The 9,621-nt window shown below is 45.9% G+C and overlaps 1 protein-coding gene across 1 annotated transcript in view; it reads right to left on the bottom strand.

The window, feature by feature from the left end:
- The window catches only part of WWC2 (WW and C2 domain containing 2), a 68,567-nt gene extending 59,328 nt beyond the window's left edge, over positions 1 to 9,239 (bottom strand). Inside the window, exon 1 of the mRNA XM_012724798.1 lies at positions 9,145 to 9,239. The gene's annotated coding sequence lies outside the window, so the exon portion shown is untranslated. The remainder of the gene's footprint in view (positions 1 to 9,144) is intronic.
- Positions 9,240 to 9,621: the final 382 nt, after the last annotated feature.

Raw genomic sequence — 9,621 nt, 5'->3', positions numbered from 1 at the left:
AGCACCTATGGGCGCAGCCCCGCACGACCCGGGCCACGTGCTCCCACGTCAGCACCCACGGGTGCAGCCCCACGGACTCGGGCCACGTGCCTGCACATCAGCACCTATGGGCGCAGCCCCGCACGACCCGGGCCACGTGCCCGCATGTCAGCACCTATGGGCGCAGCCCAGTACCAGTTTACAGGCATGCGCTGGGAGCGCGGTAAGAAAAGAAACCCAGGACGAACACTTTGAAGTGTGTGCGATGACTTTACTCGGTCCCCCACATCCGCTGACTAATGATTCGGGGCTTGCGGTCTCTCTCCTTTCGTTCACTTTCTAATGACTCATCTTTACCGTATTTCACGAGGGTACGTGCCTGTCCATGGCACATGAGAAATCTGAAAACAAAGTCTGGTTCTGGTTTGACGACGACAGTCCAAGGCCGGTTTTCAGTTTTGTAACGCTGCACACTGGAGTCACCTAGCGAGCTCAAAACATCCCCCAAATCAGAAACTCATTTCTGTGGTGGAACCAGGCGCCGGTGGGTGCACGGGCAGCCATCACTTCTGAGAGTGGTGCCCTTGAGTGCCCGAAGACCAGTGCCATGGTCCTAACGAACAGAACAGGCTCAGGGTGGTGGTCACTTGAGACCAGGTCACAGAAGGCTGGGCCAGCTTCTCTCTCAGTCTCTGGCTGGCCCTTCTTGCCTTTTTCTCTTTCCTGAAGCAAAGTGCCATGTCAACGGATCCGTGGAGCAGGGTCCCTAGCGAGCAGCGAAGGAGGTGCTGCGTCCTGCCAACACCTGCCGGGGGGTGCACCCTCCCAGCCCTGCGGGAGGGGTCTGCGGCCTGGTCAGCCTCGACGGCAGCCTGCAGGAGAGCCGGAGCCCGAGGATCCCACAAGCCTGCCGGCGTTCAGGAACCCCAGAAGCTGTGAGAGGGAAGAAGGGGTTCTAAACTACTGAGTTTTGGGGAAACTTGTTGTCATGAGCTAACGTACTCCCATGTAAATGCATGTGAAAAACTTTAAGTGTTTTTTTTTTAAAGATTTATTTATACATACATACAGGACTGGGGTACAGGCCAGAGGTGCGGGGGGTGAGAGGATTCATTAGCGACAGAGTAGGGAGCAGAACAGGCAGAGGTACTGAAATCCACTGCTGAGGGGAGCAGCGAGCGGGTCAGGAGAAATCTGCCACGCCATGTGGGTCACTTCCCTGGCTGGGGATTGAACTGGTGCTGCAGTGGCTGCAACAGCTTCATAGTACTGCACTTTAACCTGTGGCGCCAGCAGGGAGGGCCCAACTTGAAGTGTTTTTAAGTTAGAAATAAGACGAGGACCCTTGGTTATCTCTCAATATCTTTAGAGCCTTGACCGAAACCCTGCATATTGGGGACTTGACATGCTTTCAATAAAATATTAATCAACAGCCCAACTGTCACAGAGCACTGAAGGTCGCACTGACGGACAAAGTCTAAGAGAAATAACGGCAATAATAAGCCATCCGCATTTGTCTCGGCCAGTTCAGCAGAATGCGTGCCAGGAGCCGTGCGGGCGACAGGAGGCTCAGGAGCAGGCACTCACGTCTCTGCAACACCACACAGCCACCCGCGAGCTGCCCGGGGGGTCCCGAGGCCCCTTGGAGAGGGTGTCACAGAGCAGGGTTGAGTTTCACCTCCATCAGCTGATTTGTAAAGTGCTTATTAAGGGTAAATACGCAAAGCCTACTACACAAAAGCGGTGTTTCATTAAGAGCTGACGTACTACGGTGTGATGTCATCTGCACTGTTTACTACATAAAAGGACTGCGACGTCACAGGCCGTTAAAATGGCACATGCCTCCAGGGGTGTCACATTCCCTCCGCTTACACAAGTTGGGCTGCACGGTCACATGAGCCTGTCCTGGAAGGGGCGCTGGAGACTCCAGGAATATGATTTCTGTCTATGGTGCAGATTCCTGGTCTTCCTGCTGCACTCAGGAAGAATGGAGGGGATGAGAAACTTCCTTGTCTCGCCTTTTAGAAGCGGTGTGCTCTGTTTACCTACTATCAGTTACTTCTGCGACTGCTGGCCGTCTTCTACGTGCACAGGGGAATTAAGACTTTCAGAACGACCCCTCTCGCCTTCCACAGAACTTACAAAACACGGGAAATTGTGACCAATGAATTTGAGCACGGCAACTATTTTACACACCAGAGAGTTCTAAGAGCTTTGCCAGAGGATGGTTACCGGCCACAGCAGTTGGGAGACACGTCCTCCCTCCAAGAAGCTTCTGCACCTCCCAGCCCCAGTCCCATGCCAACCCCATTTCTTCAGGGGCTGGTAAACTCTGTCACCCTCTGAGGAATGCAGGTTGGTTAAACTTGCACAAATGAAATGAAATCACCCAATCAGCACACTAAGAGGAAAAGTGATAACATCTTAACACAGGTTGAAGACTCACAGTGTGCCTACCATTCATGGGAAAAGCAAAGTAAAACAAGGGACTAGGACCACAGGATCTTTCTGCAGCCTGGTAAAGGCATTTACAAACAACAAACAACACTGTGGCTAGTATCCCACGTGCTAGTGAGGGAAGGAATGCTCTCCCTCTAAGATCGAGGAAGGGTAAGAATATCTCCTCTCTTCACCTCTCTTCAGCATCTCAAGGTAGGGCGGTCCTAGACAGTGTCAAAGAAAAAGAAAAGAAGGATGGGGGAGAAAAGGTTCTGATGGGAAAGAAAAACTAAAATATTTTTTATTTGCAGAAAAAAATCTATAAAGCATCTATAAAAACAAGGAAGTAAATTCAGTGTGGTTACAAGATTAGTCACAAACATCAAAACCAATTAGACAGTGCAGTATGAAAAACTGTCATTATAATAACAACAATAAAGAAAAATACTTAGTTATAAAGTCAGCAAAACACATATAAAACCACTGAAAAGCAAAGGGGAGTAGTTAGTAAAAATGTTAGTTGATTCTATAATTTATATAGAAAGACAAAGACTTGATTGAAAAAACAGTTTTGATAAAAAAACAAGTTGGGGGATATATAATAGCCAATTACAAGGTTACTACAAGGCTTCACATCTGTGTGGTATTAGCATAAAGACAGGTTAAGTGCCAACTGATTATTAAGCAGAAAATTCAGGGCTAGACCCAACTATTTTCTTTCTTTATTTTTTTAAAAGATTAATTTATTTATGCATACATACAGAACTAGGGTACAGGTCAGAGGTGCAAGCAGCGAGAGGCTTCACCAGAGACAGAGCGGGGAGCAGAACAGGCAGATCAACGAAGTACACTGCTGAGGGGAGCAGCGGGCGGTCAGGAAAGGTCTGCCGCACCCTGTGGTCACCTCTGGGTCGGGGATCAAACCATGCAGAATCGGCTTTAGCTTCTTAGTGCTGTGGTTTAACCCGCTGCGCCACCAGGGAGGGCCACAACCAACTAATTTTCAACAAAAGCAACAAACTAATATTGGGGGGAGGGAGGAGAATATTCTTTAAGAGAAGTATGTTTAAATGATAGAATATCCATTTGGGAAAAAAAGGAATGAATTTTAATCTTCCATCATACTGAAAAAAACTAAAAGAAACCTATACTATAAAAACTGAAAATCACAAAACTGACAGTAAAAAAAAAGTTTTACGACTTTCAGGAAGTCAAAGAATTTTTAGAGCATAACTGGTATGAATCTTTTTTTAAAAGTCAATTAAACTAAAATCGTCAGTTCTTTGAAAATCTGCTGTTAATCAAATGAAAAGAAGCCATAGGCTGGGAGAAAATATTCACATTACAAAAGATTTGTAGATGGAATACACAAGGAACTTTTACAAGCCAATAAACCAGAGGACAAAGAACCAAATAAAAACATGGTCAACAGATTTGAACAGACACTTCACAAACACATACACATATGGGAATAAACACATTAAGACCTGATGACATCACTAGTCATCAGGGAAATACAAATTAAAACCACAGTGAAGCACCACTTCACACCCGCTAAAATGGCAAAAATGTAGAGTCAGGCCATGAGTGAAACTCTCAAACACTGACGTGAACACTGACTGGTGTAGTCCGTGGCAAGTCCGTGTGGCAAATTCTTGGAATAGGTAAACACATATGACATGGCCCACTAGCTCTACTCCTGGGTCTCTACCCTACAAATGAAGAGCTATTTCCACTCAAAGATGTTCCAAGTCGCTTCATACAGAATGACCAGAGTGTGGAAATACCACCATCTGGTGAATGAAGAAATCCAGGCCTATCCAGGCAATCAAAAACTAGTAAAATAACCCAGTAATGAAAAGGGTTAAAGGACTGTCATGCAACAACATGAATGAATTTAAAACATGACTCAGCCATGAGTTCACACCTGTTTTCCATTCCCATTCACTTCTACCACAGGAAAGGCTAACTGGGAGTGCAGAGCTAGGGGCCTGGGGTTGGAGGAGGACTGACTGCAAGGGGAAAGAGAAATTTTCTGTGGCGATGAAGCTTCCTTAGCATGACAGTGATAGTAACAGTTTTAACGTGTATATTCTGTGGGATATAAGTTATGCACCAGTAAAGTTGATTCTTTGATATCACAAAAATTGCATCCAAAAAAATCAAAATGCCTAGACATAGCTAGTAAAAAGTCAAAGTGACTTCTATTCTGAAAAACAATGTTAAAAACACACACACACAAAACTGCAGAGAAACTAAAGAAAAACTATACAAATGGCAAGCTATACCAGATTCATGGTGTTAAGATAGTGATCTTTCCAAACTGCCTACAGATACAATCTAAACTCCAAAAAAAATCCAGCAGTTTTTTTGCAGAACTTGATGAACTCATTGTAAAGCTATATGAAAAATAGAAGGAATCTAGAACAGCAAACATAACCTGGAAAAAAGAACAGAGTTGGAAGATTTATACTGCCTGACTTAAGACTTAACATAAAGTGACAGTGAAGTTCACTGAACGGAAGGCCATAAACAGACTCACCCTCATATAAAGTCAAATGGTTTTCAACTGAAGCTGTAACTCTATGGGCAAATAAAATGGTACTGCACCAACTTGGTGAAATACATGAGGAAAAAGTCCTTGACATTTCGCTCACACCACACACCAGTAACTACTCATGTGCTTAACCAGGAAAACTAAAACTAGGAGAACATCTTCACAATCTTGGAGTATTTTTTGGATAAACACCAAAAAACACTAATTAAAAAATAAAACGAAGTGATATATTGGACTTCATCAAAACTTAGAGTGCTGCTCTTCCAAAGACACCAATACTAAGTAGACATGTCAACCACCGGAAAACAAATATTCATTATACACATATTTGATAAAGGACTTATCTTGAATATGTAAAGAATTCTTAAAAAACACTAAAAAGACAATGAGCCAACTCTTGAAAATAGCAGACTAGTAAACCTTTCACTAACAAAGAAAATCCAAGATTAATAAATAAACAGAGGAAAATGTGCTCAAAGTTTTTGGTCATCAGGAAAATGCAAATTCAAGCCACAAGACGCCACTTTGTTCCCACTCCAGTGTCTGAGGTATAAAGACTGACCGCAGCACAATAACTACCAGGTACGGGGAGAGAAATACCCAACCACTTTGGAAAGCTGAGAGCAGTTTCTTTCACAAGCTGCCCTCGGACACAGCAACTGCTTCCCAGGTTTGTATCCAACAGAAACACAAATACATGTCTACAAAAAGACTGGACAGGGCTGTTCCCATGAACTTCTTTAGCATAGGGAAAAACAGCACGTTGAAATAGCAGAATGGCTTTAAAAGACTGATTTGTCCATACAGTGGGGTACTCGTAATTGGAAGGAATTTACTTCTGATACATGAGAAGTATGGATGAACACAAACATGAGGCTTGGTGTATCTTTGTTTTAAACTCTCGCTTGACACCTATTAAAAATGTTTTTGTCTTTTTAATGTTGAGTTTCAGTTCTTTATACATTCTGGATATGAGTTCTTTGTCAGACATCTGTACTATGAAAATGCGTCAATGATCTTCTGTGTCTCAGTGTACTATACACAACAGGATAGCGCTATTAGCAGTTCACTACAGTAGAGTACAGCACCAAGTGGCAGTATAGTCATCAGCGGTACACTCTACTGCGCCACGCCACACCACGCCACGCCACGCCACGCCTACACTGTAATATATACGCTACACTACACTACATGATAGAGTAAGTATCAGCAGCACATTACAGTGTAGGATGGCGGCACAGCAGTACCAGTCCCAGAAAATTTACTGACTGAAGAATCCACTCACAAAACTGAACACACTTCCTTTACATGAGGGTCTAGAACAGGCAAAACCAAACTATGATGGCAGAAAACAGAACAATTTCAGCAGTGAGAGGCTGGGAAGAAACAGGAAAGACTATCTTGTATCTTGACGGGAGTGACAAAACACTGCAATTGTCAAATTTTACTGAAATATGCAATTAAAAACTATCTTTTTCTTGTATGTAAATGAGACATCACTTAGTAAAAGAAAACCAAGATATTAAGGTGCAACTCTGAAACTCCCCCTAAAAGTGATTTTCTTCTGGCTGCACCGAGCTCTGGTTGCGGACAGAGGCTATCGTCGATACACTTCGGAATTTCCTCCTAGCCGGCTATCAGCATCTCCCACAGGTCTATACAGCATCATTGTCAAGGTCAAATCTTTTCCTTCTAGGTATTTAATTGTGTTCCAACGAGATGGTATTAGGCAGCCAAACATCCTTCATTTCAGCTTTTATTAAAATGAAGAGAAAATAGTGCTGAAACCATACAATGTCAAGACACAGCATCTGTGAGGGCCAGCTGCTCTGGAAGATGGTACCATTTGCTCCTGAACTCCGTCAGGACTGCCTGAAGATTAATGAGATAATGGAGCAGACCCTCTTTAGTGCGAAAACTACTTGCTGTGGGGAATTTGGGCACTCAGGGCCCAGTAAATCCACCAGGCAGCTGGGCCACCTTTACTGCAGCAAAATGGTAGACTTATGCGTGTATATTCTGATGATGAATCGAGTTTTTATATATTCAGAATGGTCCTTTCTGAAGCAAAATTTATACTTGAGATGCACTTTCATTCCTTAAAAAACCAAGAACACTTTTAATCTGTGTATAAGGTTTCACTAATAAACTTCTTCCTTCCTTCTAATATTTAAGAGCTTATCATCTCTTAGGCTCTTTGAGATAAAAAAAATAGAAGGTGGCGTCGCTGCCCACGAGAAGCTTGCGATGTAGATACACAGCTCAACGCCAAGGCAAGTGCGTTCTAAAACCCCCCAAGAGCCAGCACGGGGCACCTGACTCCGAATCAGCGGGGGGACCTGCCTTGAGCACCACTGGGGCCCAACAGGGGACCCTAGATGGAAGTGCCAGGGTCTGGACAAGGGAAAGCCAGAAAGCCAAGGAGGCCCCGCTCTGCTGCAGCGTCCGCCTGTGCCCGACAGGAGACGAGGTGGGGGCCGGGGGCCGTGGACGAGAGAGGCCCCCCCAAGAAGAGCACGAAGTCATCACCGCCAGATCTGAGGGACAAACAGGAGACCCTCAGCAATCCCGACACCAGGCGTGGTGACGCAGGGACAAGAAAAAGAGATGGGGCGGGGGCAGCCAGGTGTGTCCCCAAAAGTCCAACTGGGGGGTGTCATGAAATGGAAAGGGGGAAAGAGTAAGCGAGCAGGGCCCACGTGGCAACGGTCCCACCAGCCCCAGGGAACCAAACCGGGACCAGCTGAGGTGGGGGTCTCGGGCCTCAGCCCAGGCAGGCCTGGAAGGCACAAGGACGGTGGCTTCCAGGGAGCTTCCCGGTCATGGGGAGGAGGGAAGGTGAGTGCCGGCAAGGGCCTGGGCTCGGCAACACAGACAGCGCAACTGGCGTGTGTTTGTGTGTTTTTCTTTTGGCCATTTTAGTTGGATCCATTTTAAGAACTTTCCGTGTTTACGCACTAAAGCAGAAGAATCACTAGAAATAGAAAAGGTGGGAGAGTTTTTTTTTTTTTTTTAAACTGGCACATAACTAGCAAAGGCACAAAATATTGGCCAGAGAACCCGATATTAAAGTTATGAAGAGGGAGTCCCTTCTTGGGGGTGTGACCAGAAGACTACCTCTTGCCCCAACAAAGAAGGTCTTAAACACGAGTCTAGAAACCAGAGAATCTGTAGGGAGTGGGAGGGAAGTTGAAGAATTTTTTTTCTTCTCCTTTAGAGCTTCTGTTTCTGCCAAATCACCACAGATAGGTTTGCTTCTGGTTTCCCAAACAGGAAAAAGATAAACTTTTACCATATAAAATAAGTTTAAAAATGAGATGTAACTCGCTATACATGTCATATTCCACTGCCTTGTTTATCTGCAATGGCTCACGAATGAACTACAGCAATAGAAAATTAATTTAACGTTACCAAATTAGCTCCTGGCACAGCATTAAAACAACTGTTAAACACTGAGAAGCAATGAAACCTAGAATGTGATACAGAACCAAGAGAGGCTTGTCAGAAAATACAAAAATAAAAGCTAACTCGAAACCCCAATTACAAATTCTTTATACATTTGTAGGAACTTTCAGGGAGAGATTTCTCTGAACAAAGTTACATTTCTTCCAATATTATTTTAAAAAGGGAGGCAAAGACAAAAGTTGGCAGAACTGTTCCCTGTACTTACGTTAACTGATGCCGACCGTCGACACCAGGCCATGGCTGTATCTACTACGGGGAGCAACGGGCGAGACTGGGGTCTTCGCCACAGCCCCAGGGCCTGTGAGGAGTCACTATGAGGGCCAAGCTCCCCCACCACACCCTCACACACCTGGCTGGCCCCAGGCCCCCCCTTTTTTTAGGGGTTCGTCACCAGGCTAAGTACAGGGGAGCCCGTGTCCCCGTCTCAAGGTGTAGCCGTCACAAAGAGAGGGGTTGAAGGGCTGGGGGGTGACAGGCCCCCAGCTCTGCACTGAAGGAAACTCTCCCCATGCTGGCACACAGCAGACAGACAGCTCTGCACACCGGCTCCCAATAGCCAAGATGCCTTTCGATTAAATATTCGTCATCCGGCAGAGTGACAGTGCTGTAAAGAAACTGAGGTGTTTGACGTGTGCTCTGCCCGACGAGGCTGGCGAGGGTCATCCTGCTAGTGTGTCTGACCCTTGCCGCCAAGGAGAACTTACTGTTGACATGATCGATGTAGTAGACACCAATCTGGGGGTCAAACCCTGCTTCCCAGCCCCACGGCAGCTCATCCCCAACACAGTCCGCAAAGGACAAGGGCTTCGTTAACCTGCAACAGAACAGAACAAAGGCACAGGTGAGTCTTTCTGGGCAGCCACAGGTCAGCGTTGCCCCGCCGCCCCCACGTTAGTGTCCAGTCCAGTTGCATTTTTTTTAAAGATTTATTTATTTGTGCATACAGAACTGGGGTACAGTCCAGAGGCTCAGGGGCGGCGAGAGGCTTCACCAGAGACAGAGTGGGGAGCAGGACAGGCAGATGGACGAAGTACACTGCTGAGGGGAGCAGCGGGCGGGTCAGGAGAGGTCTGTGGTCACCTCCGGGGCAGGCGGGAATCGAACTCATGTGGAAATGGCTTTAATTTCTCAGTGCAGTGCTTTAACCCGCTGCGCCACCAGAGAGGGCCTCCAGCTGCATT

The sequence above is a fragment of the Condylura cristata genome, unplaced genomic scaffold, assembly GCF_000260355.1.
Source record: "Condylura cristata isolate star-nosed mole 26May11 unplaced genomic scaffold, ConCri1.0 scaffold00014, whole genome shotgun sequence".
NCBI lineage: Eukaryota > Metazoa > Chordata > Mammalia > Eulipotyphla > Talpidae > Condylura > Condylura cristata.
The sequence above is the reverse complement of the archived record's forward strand: the minus strand, read 5'-3'. Positions and strand labels throughout refer to the sequence as shown.